A 20,877-nucleotide genomic window follows, 5' to 3' on the forward strand; every position below is an offset into this window, starting at 1 on the left:
GGAAAAGGTAAACTAAGGAAGGAGCTGACAATGATATGCACTGGCTGGAAACAGACCAACATTTCTACACAAGGCTAAGGATCTAAGAGAAACTGTTTTAAGTAGAGAGAGTCACTGTAGCATTTAGACATATCAGCAACTGCAACTATTGGAGAACATCAAATGATATTGCTCACATCTTCAGTGATCAAACATCCTCCTGGTCCCAGAAATCCACCCCAGTATTGCTTGGGGTTTGCAAAAGATTGACCCAGGGGAGAGTGGGTAATTATACAAGGGAAGATAGTGACCAAGTGGAATGAGCTTCCATTATGCAGTTCAACCAACATACAAGTTGATATTTCCCTCTCTCTTTTTTTAAATATGTAAGAACTTTCAAGATAATTTTAGCTCCCTATAGAATAAGAACAAGCATCAACTTTGGGCTGGATGAAGCAGGGAGATAACCAGAGTATTGGCCCTATCATTGACTTGCTGTGTGACCTCGTGTAATTCATTTAACTTTTGTAAAATGAGATTTTTTTCCCCTGTAAAATAGGGATGAAATCTCTCTCTCCCTTTGCCATAGGAATATTAGGAGGATAAATGGCCCTTTGAAGGAAAGGGGCTGTATCAAGATGTAAGGAACTTCTGGTGAAGGATACCTAGGCTTTAACAATCAAGCACTCAAATGAATTTATTGAATGCTTATTATATGCAGAGAACTGTACTAAGCACTTGGGAGAGTACAATATAACAGAGTTGGTAGACATGTTCCCTTTTTTATGGTATTTGTTAAGCTCTTATTATGTATCAAGCACTGATCTTGCTATTCATCTGGTCAGACACAGTCCCTGTCCCATGTGGGGCCCATAGTCTAAGTAGTAGGGAGAATATTATTTCCTCATTTTTCACTTGAGAGAACTGAGGCACAGAAAAGTTCAGTAACTTGTCCAAGGTCACCCAGCAGGCAAGTGGCAGAGCAGGGATCAGAACCCATGTCCTCTGGCTTCCAAGTTCATGCTTTATCCACTAGACCATGGTGCTTCCCTGCTCACAAGGAGTTTACAATCCAGAGGAGGAGTTCTATGAAAGAGAGCCAAGGGTCTAACGAGTGGAGGCAGGAATTGTTATTCTCAGCACCCATTTGTGGGAGCATTCTTGTTCTGTGGATGTGGCTAAAGTGTGAGGAGTGTGATGAAATCCAGGCATATGCTTGTTTCTGGGAAAACTGGCTGCAGCAGCAGTGAGGGGGACCCTGGCAGTCAATATTTTGGACCCAAGAGGCAGAGGAAGTGAAGAATATCAGGGAAGGACAGAGTGGAAGAAAACTCAAAAAGGGGAGAAGTGATACTGGAAAAGAGATAAGGAGAAAGTTGGATGTGGTGATAAATCTGTGCCCAGGGACTAACAGTCTGTGTATCACTGATCCCTGGAAGTGAACAAAGTCAGAGGTGGGCATTTGGAGTGTATATAGGTAAAAGTAGTGAGATAACAGTTCTCCCCTTTGGAACTCTGCCACATCGACCTTCTGTCTTTCACTTTGCCATCACACTGGCATCCAGACTTCTTCAACTCCAGGGTCCTTGCCCCAGCCTCACTAGGGTCAGGGCCAACATTCTGGGGGCTGCTGATTCTATGGTGGTGACCGGTTGTGGAAGTGGAGTGAACAATCAGGATAGAACCAGAAGAAGAGACTTGTATTTCTTCAATGCTTAGTTGTGCACTGAACTAAGCACTGGGGTAGATACAAGATAATCAAGTCAGACACAATCCCTGTTCCATATGGGGCTCACAGTCTCAGTAGGAGGAGGTAGAATTTAGTCCCCATTTATTTTTAAAGATAAGAAAACTGACACAAAGAGAAGATAGTCAGCAGACTAGTGATGGAGCTGGGATTAGAACTTCCAGGCCCATGCTCTTTCCATTAGGCAACTTTGCTTCCCCGTTTGACTGATTCTGTTCTTCTCTAGCAGGAGGACCCAGAGCTACCTCAACAAGGACAGCTTGCTTATTTCTTCAGTCTGGTTGTCATATAGATCCAGGGAGATGAGGCGCTGGACTGTTGGTACGGTGGTTAGATGGAAAGAGTCTGGTCTGGGAAACAAGGGACCAGTGACTGACCCCAGCCTTCTGTGTCACCTGGGTAAGTCACTTAATCCCTCTGTGCTTCAGTTTCTCATCTGAAAATGTGAATAAACAATCTTCCTTATAGAGACACTGTGGAGACAAAATAAAATGAATGTTTTAGAAATTTCAGTAGAAAAAAATGCTAAACAAATTTAAATCATTAAGAATGAAGGATGCTGTTACACAAGAACTTGATTTGGGATTTCTATATCCTTCATTTCAACCACCCAAGGGCTAGAACAGGTTACCTGCCTCTTATTCTGTTTCTCTGGGGTCAGGGAGTCGATTTTGCTATTTCCACATTAAGGGGATAGATTAGGGAGAGTCCAAGAGAAAGTTAGTATGCTATCTAAGGTCTAATCAGCTGGCCATTTGTCTTGTGGCTCTTACAGGAGATAGTGAAATCTCCTACTCTCAGACTGAACACAGGAACAAAAAAGAAAAAAAAAGAGGAAAACAAAAATGACTCTGGAAGTTGTAAGCCTGGTCTCTCCATTTTGCAGGGGGGCTTATTGGAATGGGTGTAGTTAAGCTTAGAAAAACTCCAACCTTTCTTCCCATTCTGCCTTCCAGAATTCCACCTGGTTGTTGGGGGGAAGGCAGGGGTGGGGTGTGTGTTGGGTGGGGGATGGTGGCAACTTGGATTTCAGGCCCCTGCCTTATTGAACTGTGCTTTCCACACACATAGCCATTCTGCCTTCTCTTTATGAGGAAGGTGCTAGTGGAGTTTATATTTCACTCTCCTGAAGTAACCTCCAAATTTACATTATCACATAAGACCTACATTGTGCTCTTTCACCACATCACTTCATTCTTATGGCTTAAATGGCCACCCACATTTTGGAAAAAAAGATTCATATTCTTGCCAAAAAAGATGTGAATTCTGTGTTTAACTATTCAGGTTTCCAGGACAGATTGAGAATTAGCTGCCACTGGTTAGCTGCCCGGGTAACAAAGAAAGGTGCTCATGACCACTATTTTGATGGTTGACTAAAATATTGGAATGCCTGGGTTTTATGTGTCTGCAGCCATATAGTGGGATTTTCTTTCTTTCTTTTTAATAATAACATTGAAAGCTCCTGGTTATTTGGAATTCAACAACTTTGAAATATGGAGGTTTATATCATGTGTACTAAAAAGAGTTTAAGGTTTCATCTGGAAGAATATCAGAAATGGTCTGGTCTTTGATTTGCATAACTCCTTTCCCTTTCCCCAGTGGGAATCCTTCTTGCTATTCCTTGATGCTTCAGAACTCAGTAGAAGTTGGAAGGTCAGATTCAGAATAGTTATTCCTAGCTATTGAATGTTCCAAACTCAAATAGTTGAATGAGAAGAAATGTGCCCTCCCCCAAACCAGGGAAGAAAAAAGCCACACACACACACCTGGAAAGACCACCCTAATGGGGAGAGGAAAGGTCATTAAATGGATCATTTTAGCTGTGGGGACAGCTAACTTGCCATTATTACATGTGAATTCTTTATTTCCTGGAAGAGCCCCTCCTTTTGGTTTGGCTAGTCAAATTTATACATTTATCATCATAGAAACCCCATGGCTGACATGCATTGAACGTGAGCCTATTCTCCTCCTCACTAATCCTGTCCCCACCTCTTCCTCTACCGAGTCTCTCCACACTTTCCAGAACTTGCAAATGCTAATGCTGCTCCTGTTTGGACCAGAAGCAAGTGGAGGTAAGAGTGAGGCTTATCTAATAGCAGGGCTTTTACATATGGTCTAATGCAGGAACCCCTGGATTGCAGGAAAGCCTCAGAGAAACTCACATAAATAGGGTTTTGCCCACACTCCTGTTACAGACAGGAGAACTACTTTTTGCTGCCTCCTCTTTGGTAATAAAATCTTCACTCACCACACTTCCTTGACTTCAAGCGCAGAGCAAACCTTTCAGCTCCTCTTGAATGAGAAAGCAAACCACCATGAGGCCTGGCCCCAGGCTATTGGATTAAAAACAAACTGCTTTCCTCCAGATGAAGCTGCTAGAAAATTCTGTGCAGAGAGGAGCTGGAGCTGAAGCTTTGGACAGGATTGTTTGCCCAAATATCTCAGATGCTGTCTCCTCAGTCCAACTGGAATGAAGTAGCTTTAGAATTAGGTTTCGAGGTAGACCTAGTAAATCATTTATATGAGACCTGCCTATTTCTCTGGCTCGAAGTTTGCATGAGCATACTTTGCAAATCCCTCCGGCACAAAAATTCCCTTGAAAGGTGTGCCACTTTCCTTTGTGTGCACTTGGGTTTGAAAGCCACAGGCTATTTGGAGTTTCATCCCTGTGGAAGAGGTGACATAGGCTGCAGCTGGGCCTGATTCTACTCAGGGGCTTTCAAAGCAACTCTTTGAAAGTTGGTATGTTGGTATTTGTTAAGCGCTTATTATGTGCCGAGCACTGTTCTAAGCGCTGGGGTAGACACAGGGGAATCAGGATGTCCCACGTGGGGCTCACAGTCTTAATCCCCATTTTACAGATGAGGTAACTGAGGCACAGAGAAGTTAAGTGACTTGCCCACAGTCACACAGCTGATAAGTGGCAGAGCTGGGATTCAAACTCATGACCTCTGACTCCAAAGCCCATGCTCTTTCCACTGAGCCACGCTGCTTCTCTGTTTCACCAGGAAAAGATTAGTGTAGACCTTGAAGGCAAAGTAAGCACAAAAGGACAAGAGTAGCTTCCTCCTCTGTGGCAAAGCTTTTTTTTAATCATTCATTCATACAATCATATTTATTGAGCACTTATTGTGTGCAGAGTAATGTACTAAGTGGTTGAAAAGTGTAATTCAGCAATAGAGACAATCCCTGTCCACACCAGCCTTACAGTCTAGAAGAGGGGAGACAGACATCAAAACATGTTAACAGGCATTAATATAAATAAATAGAATTATAGATATGTGTAATAGATAGAGCACGGGCCTGGGAGTTGGAAGGTCATGGGTTCTAATCCTGATTCTGCCGTTTTTCTGTTGTGTGGTCTTGGCAAGTCACTTCACTGCTCGGTGACTCAGTTACCTCATCTGTAAAATGGGGATTGAGACTGTGAGTCTCAGGTAGGTCAGGGACTGTGTCCAACCCAAATTTGCTTGTATCACCCCAGCGTTTAGTACAGTGCCTGGCATATAGTAAGCACTTAACAAATAATTTCTGTTTGTTGTGGAGGTGAAGGGGGAAACCAGTGGAGGTTTTAGAGAACTGGGGAAACATGAGCTGAACAGTGGCTCAGTGGAAAGAGCACGGGCTTTGGAGTCAGGGCTCATGAGTTCGAATCCCAGCTCTGCCACTTGTTGGCTGTGTGACTGTGGGCAAGTCACTTCACTTCTCTGTGCCTCAGTTCCCTCATCTGTAAAATGGGGATTAAGACTGTGAGCCCCACGTGGGACAACCTGATTCCCCTATGTCTACCCCAGTGCTTAGAACAGTGCTTGGCACATAGTAAGTGCTTAACAAATACCAACATTATTATTATTTTAGAAAATTCATCTAGGTGGCAGAGTGAAGTATGGACTGAAGTGAAGGGAGACAGGCAGTAGGGAGGTCAGCAAGGAGGCTTGAAGGCAGGGAATGTGTCCACCAACTCTGTTGTATTTCACTATCCCAAGCAGCTACTATGGTGCTCTGCACTGCTCAAGTAATACAACTGATTACTTGATTGATTGACCTTACCGATGTGACCCCTGAAAGTGTCATTATGAAGATGATACCTTAACTAGGCCTTCCCAAAATAATAATAATGATAATGTTGGTATTTGTTAAGTGCTTACTATGTGCAGAGCACTGTTCTAAGCACTGAGGGAGATTCAGGGTAATCAGGTTGTCCCACAAGAGACTCACAGTCTTCATCCCCATTTTTCAGATGAGGCAACTGAGGTACAGAGAAGTTAAGTGACTTGCCTGCAGTCACACGATTGCCAAGTGGCAGATCCTGGATTAGAACCCATGACCTCTGACTCCCAAGCCCGGGCTCTTGCCACTGAGCTATGCTGCTTCTCTATAGCCACTGAGGGGCAGCCTGTGCTGGCTGCTCTGGGTCTTAAAGAGGATCCTGACCTTGGAGTTGACTGTTTCATTTCAGGTGAGGAATGGGAGCTTCTTTGACTTCTCCTTCTTTACTCTGGAACCTTCTCCTCATGGTGCCACTTCAGGGGCTGCTAGTCTAGGGCTGTAGGTAGTTGCTTGAAAAATCCCCATCTCCTCCTCCTCCCCTTTCTCTTCCTCCCCCTCTTCCTTCTTCTCCACCCCTTCCTTCTGTGTTAGACCACACAAATTGGTGCTAATCACCCTGTTCCTTGTCTCCTCATACCTATTCACCCCAGGCCCCCAGGGATTAATGTAGTTAATAATAATAATAATAATGCTATTTGTTAAGCACTTACTGTGTGCAAGGCACTGTGCTAAGTGCTGGGGTGGTGTGAATACAAGCAAATCAGGTTGGACACAGTCCATGTCCCACATGGGGCTCACAGTCCTAATCCCCACTATACAGATGAGACAACTGAGGCACAGAGAAGTGAAGTGATTTGCCCAAGATCACACAACTGACAAGTGGTGGAGCTGGGATTAGAACCTAAGAACTTCTGACTCCCAGTCCTTCTGAATAAGAACTGACTAGGTCCATGTTCTATCCCCTAGGCCACACAGTTTCTCACGCTGAGTTGACTTCTCTGTTGTGTGTGTTTGTTAGCAGATGGTGAGTAGAGAAGGGAAAGATGGGCAAGTCATTTGGGGATTTGATGACATGGAAAGTAAAGTCAGAACTCTCCATGCCTCCCCAGTCTGCAGTCACCTTCACCTGCGAGAGAGCAAACCATAGAAAGGGAAGGGGAGGAGAGGTGTGCCATGAAAAGTCACCTAGTCATGGTGGCTGTCCATCTGATTCTTGCTCCTTCTGCTGACAAATAATCTGACAAATGCAGACAACACTTAAGTATTTAAGTACAACACAGCACTTAAGTACACAACTGTAGTTTATTTAAATTAATGTCTGCCTCCCCCTCTAGACTGTAAGCTCATTGTGGGCAAGGAATATTTCTGTTTATTGTTATATTGTACTCCCCCAAGCACTTAGTACAGTGCTCTGCACACAGTAAATGTTCTATAAATATGTTTGAAAGGGTGAATGAATGATTACTGTGTCTCCTGTCCATCTAGGTAAACCCAGCAAACCAAGGCTGCCTGGAACTCCCTGCCCCGTCTCTGCTGCCTTTCTGGTTGATGATGCTGTAATGATGTCATGACACCTGTCTGTCAAGTGAGAGGCCCCACTAGATGGCCCAGCCTACCACCCAGGCTTTGGTTCCTGCAGCCCCGGTAAAACCATACTGGCCACATTATTTTCAAGAAAACTGGGATAGTGGTGGATTTTCAGGAGGTGAGCCTTTCAAGGCTGAGACTTCTAAGTCATCTTTTCAACCCAGTAAAAGAGTCCATCTACTCGGTGCCCACCTCAGGCCTGGAAGCAAGATGCAGGTATCCCCCGCAGCCAGAATAATCGATGATGATGATGGTATTTGTTAAGGGCTTACTATGTATCAAGTACTGTTCTAAGTGCCGGGGTAGATACAAGCTAACCAGGTTGGACACAGTCAACCACATGGGGCTCACAAACTTCATCCCCATTTTAGAGATGAGGAAAATGAGGCACAGAGAAGTCAGGTTCATTCATTCATTCAGTCGCATTTATTGAGCGCTTACTGTGTGCAGAACACTATACTAAGTGCTTGGAATGTACAATGCGGCAACAAATAGATACAATCCCTGCCCAACAACAGGCTCACAGTCTAAAAGGGGGAGACAGACAAAACAAAACAAGCAGTCAGGCATCAATACCATCAAAATAAATAGAATCATACATATATACACATCATTAATGAAATAGAGTAATAAACAAAATATACAAATATACACACAAGTGACTTGCCCAAGGTCACCCAGTGGACAAGTGGAGGAGCCAGGATTAGAACCCAGGTCCTTCTGTCTTCCAGGCCCGTGCTCTCTCCACTAGGCCATGCTGTTTCCAACTATTCATATTGGTCTTTTCTACTGCTCTGTCAATTGCATTTCATTTTCTTGTATGTGTAAGGGGTGACCTGGCTAGGGGATTTTGCTGCCTAGTGAATGACTCGGTCCTCACCTGGCTTTCAAACAGTCTCACTAATTGGCATGCTATCTTTCTTTCTAAGGAGTGGCAAGCCAGCCACCATGCTGAGGGCTAAACAAGACAAATGGATACCAGAGTGAGATGGTTACAGAAAAGAGAACTGAGAGATCTGAAGAATGGATGGAATAAGTAATCACACAGTGTATGGAGGCTACTGGCTTGGAGTGCCCCATGGGAGAACCAATGACTCATTGAAATTTACTACTTTGGAGATCAAAGCTGGAAGAGCTTCTGTAAAATCATGTGATTAGACCAGGTCTGAAGGGTATAGAAGCAGTGTGGCTTAGTGGAAAGAGCACAGACTTGGGAGTCAGAGGTCATGGGTTGTAAACCCGGCTCCACCACCTACCAGCTGTGTGGCTTTAGGTAAGTCTCTTAACGTCTCTATGCCTCAGTTACCTCAGCTGCAAAATGGAGATTAAGACTGTGAGCCTCACATGGAACAACCTGATTACCTGGTATTTGCCCTAATGCTTTGAACAGTGCTTGGTGCATAGTAAGCACTTAACAAATACCATCATCATTATTAATATTAACATTATTATTATTTTAAGAGAGGTTGAATCAAAGAATGCCAGAATGTTGCAAAGCCTAAGAAGAAATTATTCCAAGTTGTTTGTCATATGGGCCACTCAGAGAATAGAAGTGATTACCAATTTTTTGGGTCAGCCCCATTGGTTTAAAGAAAATGCTCACCAGGAAGAAACCTGTGAATGTTTCTCATTTTTGGCATCTTTGCTCTTGCCTATTCAAAAATTTCCAATTTTTCGAGACAACATCAAATTACTAAACCATAGCCAGGAACTTTGCTTTCAGATCCTTCTCTTGGCTCCAAACAGAGCTGGCCCAGTTCCTTCCAATGCTGTCGATTCCCACTGAACAACCCCAAAGCTAGGTTATCCCACTATTCCATACATTTCTGCACATAAGAATGTTTTTCAGAGTTTTGACCACAGTTAGATAAATGTTTTTCCTATTAAGAACCTGAACCCGACTGGAAGGAAATTCTGACATTTATTAGGCCAAATTTGCTCTCTCCCTGTTACAATGAGCATGCTCCGATAGAACTTTTTCGGGTGTCTCTGTCTTCCCTGAGATGTTTTCAGTTCCAAAGAACAATTTGTTTTCTGTGGATAAAAGAGCTCCTGGAAGTAAACAATTTGAACAGTTGCCTAAACCAAATAGAGTTTCATGCATCGTTTAACCAATTAAGGAGTGTGGCTGGACTAGTCCTGCCAACTTTCCACAAGCCAGCAAGAGAATCAAGGCGTTATGAAATCACATGTGTTCAGAGTGCCATGGGCCACGTGGCAGTGAAGTGATGTTCACTTCTCACCCTTGAATACACTTTGATCATCAGCTCTTCCTCACCACCTCCACTTTGTACTCCATTGAGACAATTTCAATCAACTCATTGCATACAGTGGAAGTCATAGAGGTAGTTGTCCTTTGTATTTGAAAAGATCCCACCCTCAAGTGACTGTGTGACAGAAGAGGCCAATGCAGTAGGATCCACAGTCCTGGCTACATTGTCAATGGTATATACCATTTCACTGAAAGTCAAGATTCATATTTTATTCACTGTCTGAGTTCTTTCCTGTAAGCAGAGTCCTCAGTCAAGGCTGTGGCTGGATAAGAAAACCATACTCTTTCTTCCTCTATCTGCCAGTGATCTAGTTTAGTGGCTACTTCTCTCAGGAGATGACAACTCTCAGAGGAAGCAGAAAAAAACCTTGATTTTATCATTTTTATGGTATTTATTAAGCACTTACTATGTGCCAGGTACTGAACTAAGTAAACTCATCTCACTAATGCCATTTTTAACTATAACATTTCACTAAAGCAAACCCATCAGTGGCAAACTCATTTACCTAAAAGAATATCTGTCTCCTGTTGCCTGGTTTTAGAAAGGAGAAATCATCTCCCAAATTCCAGCCTCTGTGAGGTCTTTGCCTTCTTCTAGCTCCTCCCTCTGCCTTTCCCTTGCTCTTATGCTACTCCAGTCCTTCACGTTGCAGTGCTCCAATGCTTGTGGCCTTTGTGATAGAACCCAACTTCTTCCGGAGTGAGTATTTTCACTATGAGCACGGGCTACAGTGTGATGGCTGAACCCATCTGGATATCACTCAGCACAGTATCAGAAGAAACAGTTGTGCACGCACTCGTGTGAGAGTGTTTGTGATATCAGACAGTGAGAACTACAGTGCTAATTTTCTTCAGTGGCAAACACATGTTAGAACTCAGTTTAAATTCTTGTCTTACCACCTGGTTTTCTCTCAGGCAGGAACCCTGCTGTCTGAACAGCTGCTGTTACAGAGATCTAGCAATTATTTCACCTGAGCTATCTCCTACAGGTGGATGTAGTCCATAATAACACTAAATAATAAAAATGGCATCTCTTAAGGGCTTACTTTGTATCAAGTACTGTGCTAACCCATGACTCATTGTTTGTTTTGTTTATGGTATTAATTAAGTGCTTACTATGTGCCAGGCACTGTTCTCAGTGCTGAGGTAGATACTAGTTAATCAGGTTGCCAGTGACCCTTTTCCCATATGAGGCTCACAGTGTTAATCCCCATTTTTTACAGATGAGGGAACTAAGGCACAGAGCAGTGAAGTGATTTGCCCAAGGTCACACATCAGACAAATGATGGAGTTGGGATTAGAACCCAGGTCCTTCTGACTCCCAAGCCCATGCTGTATCCACTAATCCATGCTGCTTCTCTAAAGTAGATATTATCATGAGGAAGTTACATGATGAACAGAGAGGATGCACTCACTGTTACCCAAGGGGCTAAAAGGTAGGGTGATCAGGTATCTAATATCGATTTACAGATGAGGAAACTGAGTCCCAGAGACTTTAAATGACTAACCCAAGATCACACAGAAAGCCAGGGGCAGAACCTTGGTAGAACCCTGGCCTCCTGACTCCAGCTCCCGTGCTCTTTTCAGGGCTCCAAGTTCCTTCTTCTGCTATTGTTGGGCTGCTTAATCACATAAAACAACTGGCTTTCCCATGAGTCAAAAGAAATGGGTAGAATCCCCTTTTCCCTTCAAACATTCATATCACATGGTGGAGTCCTATCTCACAAGCCTGTGACCTTAGAATTATGCTCAGCTCCTTTCTCTCACTCAACCCACATAATGACTCTCATTAAATTCTGTCAGTTCTACCTTCACAACTTCTCCAGAATCCACCCTTTCTTCTCCATCCAAAATGATATCATGCTGATCCACGCACGTATCCTGTCCTGCCTTTACTACTGAATCAGCCTCTTCCCTGACCTCCCTGCCTCCTATCTCTCTCCTCTCTAGTACAAACTTCACTCTGTTAGCCAGATCATTTTTCTAAAATGTTCACTCCACCTCTCTCCACCCCTCTCAAAAAGCTTCAGTGGTTGCCTAGCTGCCCCTGAATCAAACAGAAACTTCTTACCATCAACTTTAAGGCACTCAATCAGCTTTCTTCTCTTAGCTAATCTCACTGGTCTCCTACTACAGTCCAGCCCATATGCTTGGCTCCCCTAATGCCAACCCACTCACCTTTTCTTGATCTCATTTATCTCACTTCTGTTGCCTTGCTCACATCATCAGCTGTGTGACTGTGGACAAGTCACTTCACTTCTCTGTGCCTCAGTTACCTCATCTGTAAAATGGGGATTAACTGTGAGCCTCACGTGGGACAACCTGATTACCCTGTATCTACCCCAGCGCTTAGAACAGTGCTCGGCACATAGTAAGCGCTTAACAAATACCAACATTATTATTATTATCTTCCCTCTGGCTTGGAACTCTCTCATATCCGTCACATCTGATAGACCACTACTCTACCCACCTTCAAAGTAATTTCTAAAATCACATCTCCTCCAAGAGGCCTTCGCTGAATAAGCAGTCATTCCCCCATTCACTTTCCCTCCTGCGTCACACTTGGATCTATACCCTTTAAACACTTGATAATAATAATAATAATAATGGTATTTGTTAAACGCTTACTATGTGCCAAGCACTGTTTGATATCCACTTCATCCTCAGACCCTCAACATTTGTGTATATATCCTTGTACCCTGCCATTTCCCCTAGTAATTTATTTTATTGTCTGTCTCTCTGTTTAAACTATAAGTTTCTTATAGGCAGGGATTATTTCTACCAGCTCGACTGTATTGTACTCTCTGAAGGGCTTAGTACAGTGTTCTGCACCCAATAAGTACCTGATTAAACCATTGCTTGACTGAGCTAATTCCTTTTCAAAACTATCAAGGCCACTTGAGGCAGGATTCTGAACAGGGTTGTGTATCACAATTATACAGCTTACTCAAATCCTCAGGGACCCATACAACTAGAGGCCAGCTTAGAGATGCTGACTTTATCCTGATATATGACAAACCTTCTCTCTGCTCTTCCCCACCACACTGACTCCTAGGATTTTGAACATAGTTAAGGTTACAAAAGGGAGAAAGACTGACTGGTAGGGTGCATTCAGGATGGGATTTCCATTAGTCTGCCAAGTCCTATCTGCTCGCTCCACTAACACAACTATACGTTTACACCTGTCATCGCCGGACAACCAGTGTAACCGCAAGAACCTCAGCAGGAATGACTTTGCACTGGGCTTTTGGTCAAACCAAGTGTAATATCAGAGCTAACAGCAGAAATATGGGCAAACCAAAATGAATCCCTGGAATACAAAATGCAAAACTACCAGATGTTAGGTTGTCTAAATTGAAGTCTTTCCCTTCATCCTCCTCAAAAGCTATATGGTTCTGTGGAATTGAATTCACAGGAGTTTGGAGGAGTTTAAACAGGAAACGGTAGAAGGAGGTGGGTCACTAGATGGATGGTGCCATCAAGTCAGAAGAAGATTTTCTTAGCATGGAGGAGATGTGGGTCTGTTTGAAGGCAGCAGGGAAGGAGCCACCAGAGAATGAAAAGTTGCAGATGGCATTCTGAGAAGGAAGAAGGGTGGGAGCAAGTATTTTGATTAGGTGAGAAGGGATGGGGTTGAAGGATCAAGTGCTTTTGAAAGCAGGTGGGAGATTTTCTCTTGGGAGAGGGATGAGAAAGATGATGAGAGGATAAAGGGGTAAAAGGAAGCTGGGGAGGTGATGGGGAGATTTAGAGGAGATCAGCTTGACGGTGCTGGTTTTGTCAGGGAGTTAGAAAGATGCTGTATTAAACAGTGGGGTAGATACAAAATAATCAGGTCAGAAACAGCCTGTCTGTCTCATCTGGGGCTCACAGTCTAAAGGGGGCTGTGGAAATGGGGTTTTGATTCCCCATTTTACAGATGAGGAAAAAGAGGCACAGAGAAGTGAAGTGACTTTCCCAAGGTCAAACAGCCCACTAGGCCATGCAGCAAAGATCATTTTAAAATACCAAGGTGGAGTATATCATCATAGTGTCGACAGGATAAATGAAGAAACAGTAGCTGATTTCAATTATTCATTTTCTGTTCATGAAAACCTCACTTCTGTGTTAAAGTGAGGGAACAGAAAAATACCAGATGAGTCCTGAATTCATTCAGACTCAAAAAGTAGCTTCAGGGGCTAAAGAAGCATCTGTATGATATAGTATTCCTTGCTTCTGAAGTGTTGGAGTTTTCTGTCCCAGAATCTTAACCAAGGCTTATAATTTGAATGTTTTCATGGTAATCCTATAAGACCAAAGGTTTTGAAATGTGTTAGAGAATCAAATTAAGCTCACTTTAAGCCAGAATATTTGATTTTGTCAAGATTCGAGAGGGTCTGTCCGCATCACCGCTGTGGGGATTCCAAGAGCCTGGTACATCCTCTACACCTGCTACTGAGGAGGGACGGAAACCTGGGACAGTCAAGATGCAAGCCCCATCATAATCAGATTCCCCCCACCCAAGTTGTCATAGTCAGCAGTCCTCCTCCCTACCACCGAGCAGACTGACACTCCACTGAGTGGACCATTGCTGAGTGGGATTGAAGAAACTGGGATTAGAGGTCTGGAATTTGGGAAGAAGTCTATGAGAAGCCAAGCCAGGTGCATTGTGGTTTACACTGTGGTTTACAGAGGTCGGGAGGCAAAGCAGCAGTCGAGATTAGTCAGTCAATCATATTTTAAAAATTTTTTTAATAGTATTTGTTAAAAGCTTACTATGTGCCAAGCACTACTGAGTGCTTACTGTGTGCAAGCACTGTACTAAGCACTTGGGAGAGTACAATATAACAATATAGAAGACACATTCTCTGCCCACAATGAGCTTACAACCTAGAGGGGGAGACAGACATTAATATAGATAAAAAATTACAGATATGTACATAAGTGCTTTGCACTGGGAGAGGGAATGAATACAGGGAGCAAGTCAAGGTTGTGCAGAAGGGAGTGGGAAAAGAAGAAAGGAGGGTTTAGTCAGGGAAGACCTCTTGGAGGAGAAGTGCTTATGATCGGGCTTTGAAGAGGGGGCAAGTAATTGTCGCCAGATATGAAGAGGGGGGGTGTTCCAGGCCAGAGGCAGGATGTGGGCGAGGGGTCGGGGCAAGTTAGACGAGATTAAGGTACAGTGAGAAGGTTGGCATTAGAGGAGTGAAGTGTGTGGGCTGGGTTGTAGTAGGAGAATTAGGCAATCGAGGGGAGGGAATTGGGGCATATACAGTGATGAAATTAGAGAAGAGAATATTAGAGTGGTCAAGTATTCAAAAGTTTTTAAATCAAACATTATGGCTAATTTGCAATATATTATTTATTGGAATAGCATAAATGAAGAGCATTTGATATGCTAGTCACTAGGTAGAAATAAAAGACTGAAGAAAGGAAACCAATAAATAGATTCTCTGTTCTGGAGTGATGTTTTCTCTTATGCTCATAAATCTCTTATTCCTAGGCAAATTCATTGACTGACTCTTTATGTCCATGCAACAGAAATTTGATCTTATTTAATGTCCTTTTTATTACTCCAGGGAATGACCCCTCTTGTTTATTGCAAATTTGATGTTCATTTAAGCATTACAGTAAGATTTTATGGGGAAAACAAAATCGTTCAGCTTGAAATCTTTTTGATGATGCTTCATAACAGAGCACATTATCACAACATTCCAGATTTTTATTGGTCTCAGAAAATTATGATCAAATCAGTGGAAATGATTTTAAATTGTGGCAGGCCACAGTTTGGGCTTAAAGAGTTCTTCCTGGCTGTAAAAGTGGTAAAACAATGAAACAAGCTGTTGAGTGGCTTGTTCAGATTCTAACCCTGAGGTATTTTGTAAACAATTAACTATACCTATTCTGGAGGGTTATTTAATAATTATAATGATAATAATGGCACTTGTTCAGCACTTACTTTGCATCGAGCACTGTTCTAAGTACTAGGGTAGATATAAGTTAAACAGGTTGGACACAGTCCCTATTCCACATGGGGCTCACACTCTTAATCCCCATTTTACAGTTGCGGTAACTGAGGCCCAGAGAAGTTAAATGACTTGCCCAAGATCATAGAGCAGACAAGTGGTGGAGCCAGGAATAGAACCCAGGTCCTTCTGACTCCCAGGACCATGCTACCTGAGCCCTATTGCTACCCTATTCACCTGCCTGGAGGCAGGGGACAAGATGAGGTGACATCTCCATATGAACTAATGGAGTTATTGTCTTCTATAGGCGTAATCATTCGATTTACACAATTAGGGAACTATCCAAAGGATTCCAAATAATTAACACATAAATAACCCCTTGAACAATTGATCAGTTGCTCTTAGAATTGGTATGGACTCCACTTCAGAGGCGTAGACTCTTCATAGGTGTCCCACTTTTCATAGATATCCCATTTCTTCGTAGATGTCTAAATTTCTTTTTGATCTGTGTGGTGCATTTACAATAATACCTCAAACTTCACCAGGAAGGATGAAATGGTGTACTCATACAACCTCCATTCTGAAACACAGTCCATTTATCCAGTGTCGGTCTATCTAGGTTTCTTACTCCGTTCAATCTTTCAATTGTAAAAATGATGACGGCCAAGTGCTTATATAACATTGTTGCTATAGTTCAGAAGTTTTGCTTGTTAGCCTCTAAAATAAGCAATTAAGGTAAAAGGGGCAGCTGAAAGGTATGAGCACATTCATCAACCTCTATCAAGTGTAAAGTTCTACTGCTCATTCTGCATTGAGTAGTAGGAGCTAATTTTAACTGCATGGTGACCTATCCAGCTACCTTCTTATCTATTACCTATCTCCTGATCCATCCAACTACCCATCTATCCATCCACCCATCCACCCAACATCTATCTATTGCCATCTCTCTATAGCTATCTATCTTTCTATCTCTTTCTCTCTTCTTGCTCATGGGCTCCAATCTGCCTGGAATTTTCCCTTCCTTCACACTTACAGTCTAGACTGTAAGTTTGCCTTTAGACTATAAGCTCGTTGTGGAAAGGGAATATGGGCACACAGTAAGCATTCAATAAATCTGATTGACTGTCTTATTTGAAAACCACTTCAAGGCCCTTCTGAAATCACATCAGGTGGCCTTCCCTAATTAATCTGTCATTTCAATAACCTATTTCCCCCCTACTGACACACACTCGAGCAATTCCACTTGAGCACTTAACTTCCCAGCCCAATAGCATTTATGTAGTACTAAACAGTAATAGCAATAATAGCATACATTATTACTACCCCTGCGCTCGGTATAGTGCATGGCACATAGTAAGTGCTTAACAAATTCCACAGTTATTATTAGAACTTGTATATAGATATATCTTGCTGCTGGGTCCAGTGGGAGTAAAGGTGCTTGATCCAGTTCTGCCTGCAGAGGTTAGGCCATCAGTGGTGAAGGTTTCTGATTGAAGAACCAACAAGGACACTTTGTGGAGTGGACAGACCCAGTGGGAATATTGAAACCCACGCTGCTATATCCTTTGTAAAAGAAGGTGTTAACTCAAGGTGCAATTCACCTCCAATAAGGAGCCTGTAGTCCTGGCTACACTGTTCAGATACTGTGGCTGTCCTCTGTTGGGCCGATGGATGTTCTAATGACGTGGAGCTGGGGTCAGTGGAGGAGAATGACCCTGGATGGCAGTAGGTGAGGGAAATGAGATTGCTGTTGATGATGATGTGCACTAAAACTTTAAACCCAGAAGATTCACAGCCCTTGCAATCTCTCTTTGGCCCTCTAACATCCCATTAATGGCAAAGAATCTGTTATTTGGGCATTAACACTGGGATATTTGAGAGGTACTGTGTGACCCATTTATGGATTAGATCATCGATGCAAATTAGGCAACGAGGCATCTGGGAAATGGGGCAGAACAAAGAAAGCCATTCCAAACCGACTGCATTTGCACCAGGATGGAGGACTAACGTCTTTCCTTTTTTCATGTTTGCCAAAATAATTTCCTTTAAATATATATTAGTCTATGTATATTTCAAAATAACATGTTTCATGAAAATGGAGATATGGACATCTCCTTAGATTATCTATGGAAGTGTTTGCCAAGCCAAGTTACTTGTAACCAGGGCCTTGTGATTTGTGGTCCAGCACGTGGTCCAGGAAAGCACACTGTAATGTCATCACTGTAATGTCAATCCAGATGATTGGTGGAATAGGTGGAGGAGGGGGCAGAGAAGGCTGTGTAGATAGGCAGAGCTGAAGGCAGCATCTGGGTTGGAGTGGGCCGTTGGCAACACAGCTGGAAGGAAGCCTCAACTGACCAAACTTGGCTCTGCTATAAGAAAATGTCTCAGAACAGCTGCTCCACGGGAGCTGTACTAAAATAATATCCCCACTGTAGATGCAAAATAATCAGGTCAGATACAGATCCTGCTCTACATGGAGCTCACAGTCCAAGGGAGAGGAAGAACAGATAATTGGGCAGGGAACATGTCTACCAACTCTGTTATATTGTACTCTCCCAAGAGCTTAGTACAGTGCTCTGCACACAGATAACACTCAATAAATATCATTGATTGACTGATGGATGGATAGGTATTTAATCCTTCTTTTGCAGATGAAGAACCTAAGGCACAGAAGAGTTAAGTGACTTGCCCAAGGTCATAATTCATTCAATCATATTTATTGAGGATTTACTGTGTGCAAAGCACTGTACTAACCACTTGGGAGGGTGCAATACAACAACAGACAGGGCATAAAATAGGTAAGTCATAGAGCTAAGATTAGAACCCAGATCCAATGACTTCCAAGCCTGGGATCTTTCCCCTAAGCCACACTGACAACTTTAAATTTCTAAAACTCCTCATTATTGGCTTCAAAGTACTCAGTCGCCTTGCCCCCTCCTACTTCACCTCTCTACTCTCCTACTGTAACCCGGCCTGGACACTTCATTCCTCTAATGCTAACTTTCTCACTGTACCTCTATCTAATCTATTTCTTTGCCAACCCTCACCCACATCCTACCTTGGCCTGGTACACCTTCCCTTCTCAAATCTAACAGATAATTACTCTCCCCTTCTTCAATGTCTTATTGAAGGTACATCTCCTCCAAGAAACCTTTCCTAAGCCCTCCTTACCTCTTTTCCACTCCCTTCTGCGTCACCTTGACTTCCCCCATTTATTCATCCCCCACTCACAGCTCCACAGCACTTATGGACATATCTGTAATTTATTTATATTATGTCTGCCTGCCCCCCAAACTGTAAGTTTGTTGTGGACAGGGAATGTGTCTGTTTACTGTTATATTGTACTCTCCCCAGTGCTTAATACAGTGTTCACAGTAAGCTCTCAGTAAATACGATAAAATGATTGAAAGAATGAAAGTTGCCCAATTAACCATGCATTATTTGATATGCCATCTGACTTCAGACTGGACCACCACCCAGCAGAGTGATCTTCACAGCTCAAGAAGCCAAGGAAATGGGTAAAAAGCAAAACTTATACCTTCACACTGTTTTCAAAGACCTTTCAAAAGCATCATCATGATGAACAAGAGGATTCTGGAATGGTTAAGCAAAATTTATTTGCCTGCATCATTTAGAGAAGCAGCATGGCTCAGTGGAAAGAGCACGGGCTTTGGAGTCAGGGCTCATGAGTTCGAATCCCAGCTCTGCCACTTGTCGGCTGTGTGACTGTGGGCAAGTCACTTAACTTCTCTGTGCCTCAGTTCCCTCATCTGTAAAATGGGGATTAAGACTGTGAGCCCCACGTGGGACAACCTGATTCCCCTATGTCTACCCCAGCGCTTAGAACAGTGCTCGGCACATAGTAAGCGCTTAACAAATACCAACATTATTATTATTACCCAATGGTTGAGCAGCTTGTGGACTGATGGACGTTAGTCTGTAAACTCCTTCTGGGCAGGGACTGTGTCCAAGTCCACCGACCTTATTGCACTGTACTTTCCCAAGCACTTCGTACAGTGCTCTGCACACAGTAAGTGCATAGTAAAAACGATTAAAAGAATTAATGAAATATCATTGATTGATTAAGTCAGAATTGAAAGTGCCCCATCTGCTGATTTGCCCATCTTCATCGGAATAAAGCAGGGCAGGGTCATAGGACCAGCATCCTATTCTCTAAAACAGCAACAGCTACATGAGAACTATACAGAACAATGTGAGAAGGAGCTATCTCTATGTGCCCATGATGTCTGTCCTCTGCACATAGTAAGCGCTCAGTAAATACTACTGAATGAATTTAAACACACCCATGTACTCAGCAATCCAACCTCATCAGCAGTGGCCTTGTTGTTGTAAAAGGACACCTATATAGTAATAGCAGTAATAATCCCTTCTCAGGTTCACACCTGGAGAGTTTCCAATATTCTACCAGTCTCGGCTACAGGAGGGAGAGTCCAGCGGAAGCCTGCCCATTCCATTCCTAGCTTAGGCAGTGGCTAGTAAGTGGAAGGCAATCTGCTGCAACTCAAAACTCACCCGTGCTGGGCAGCAGCGGCATGGGAGACAGTCGAGGGCGGAGACTCAAGTTGATTGCGCAGAAGGAGGCGAAGGTGAATCATTTCTGTATTTTTACCAAGAAAACTTTATGAATCCACTACCAGAATGGTTGCAGGTGGAGGTGGGCATTCTGGGAGAGACGTGTCCATGGCGTTGCTATGGGTCGGAGACGACTCAACGGCAAATAAGAAGACAAGTGGTAGTAGCAGGAGTAGTGGTAATAGTTGTAGAAGCATGTGTGACCTGGGTCAAGTCACTTCACTTCTCTGGACTCAATTACCTCAACTGTAACATGGGGATTGACACTGTGAGCCCCGTATGGGGCAGGGACTGTGTCTAACCCGATTTGCTTGCATCCACCCCATTGCTTAGTACAGTGCATGGCACATAGTAAGAGGTTAATAGATACCATAATTATTATTATTATTATTTATTAAGGCCTTACCATCCGGAGTGCATTATATGAACTAAGTGCTGGGAGAATACAAAACAAGTAGGAATTAGACAAGGTCCCTGTCCTTTGGCAAGCTCACAATCTGAGAGTTTAAGAGAGCTTGGATTGGAAAAGGAATTGGAAACAGACACAACAGGAGTGGTGAAACATTAAAAGGCAAGACTGTGAGCCTGTTGTTGGATAGGTATTGTCTCTTGCTGAAATGTACTTTCCAAGTGCTTAGTACAGTGCTCTGCACAGAGTAAGTGCTCAATAAATACGATTGAATGAATGAATATACAAAACA

General features: G+C 43.1%; 1 non-coding gene across 1 annotated transcript; it reads left to right on the forward strand.

The window, feature by feature from the left end:
- The first annotated feature begins 19,968 nt into the window (after positions 1–19,968).
- LOC114811847 lies at positions 19,969–20,106 on the forward strand. The gene has a single exon (XR_003759543.1). It is a non-coding gene; the product is annotated as a small nucleolar RNA SNORA7 (small nucleolar RNA).
- Positions 20,107–20,877: the final 771 nt, after the last annotated feature.

This window comes from Ornithorhynchus anatinus, chromosome 4 (assembly GCF_004115215.2).
Source record: "Ornithorhynchus anatinus isolate Pmale09 chromosome 4, mOrnAna1.pri.v4, whole genome shotgun sequence".
In the NCBI taxonomy this organism is placed as follows: Eukaryota; Metazoa; Chordata; class Mammalia; order Monotremata; family Ornithorhynchidae; genus Ornithorhynchus; species Ornithorhynchus anatinus.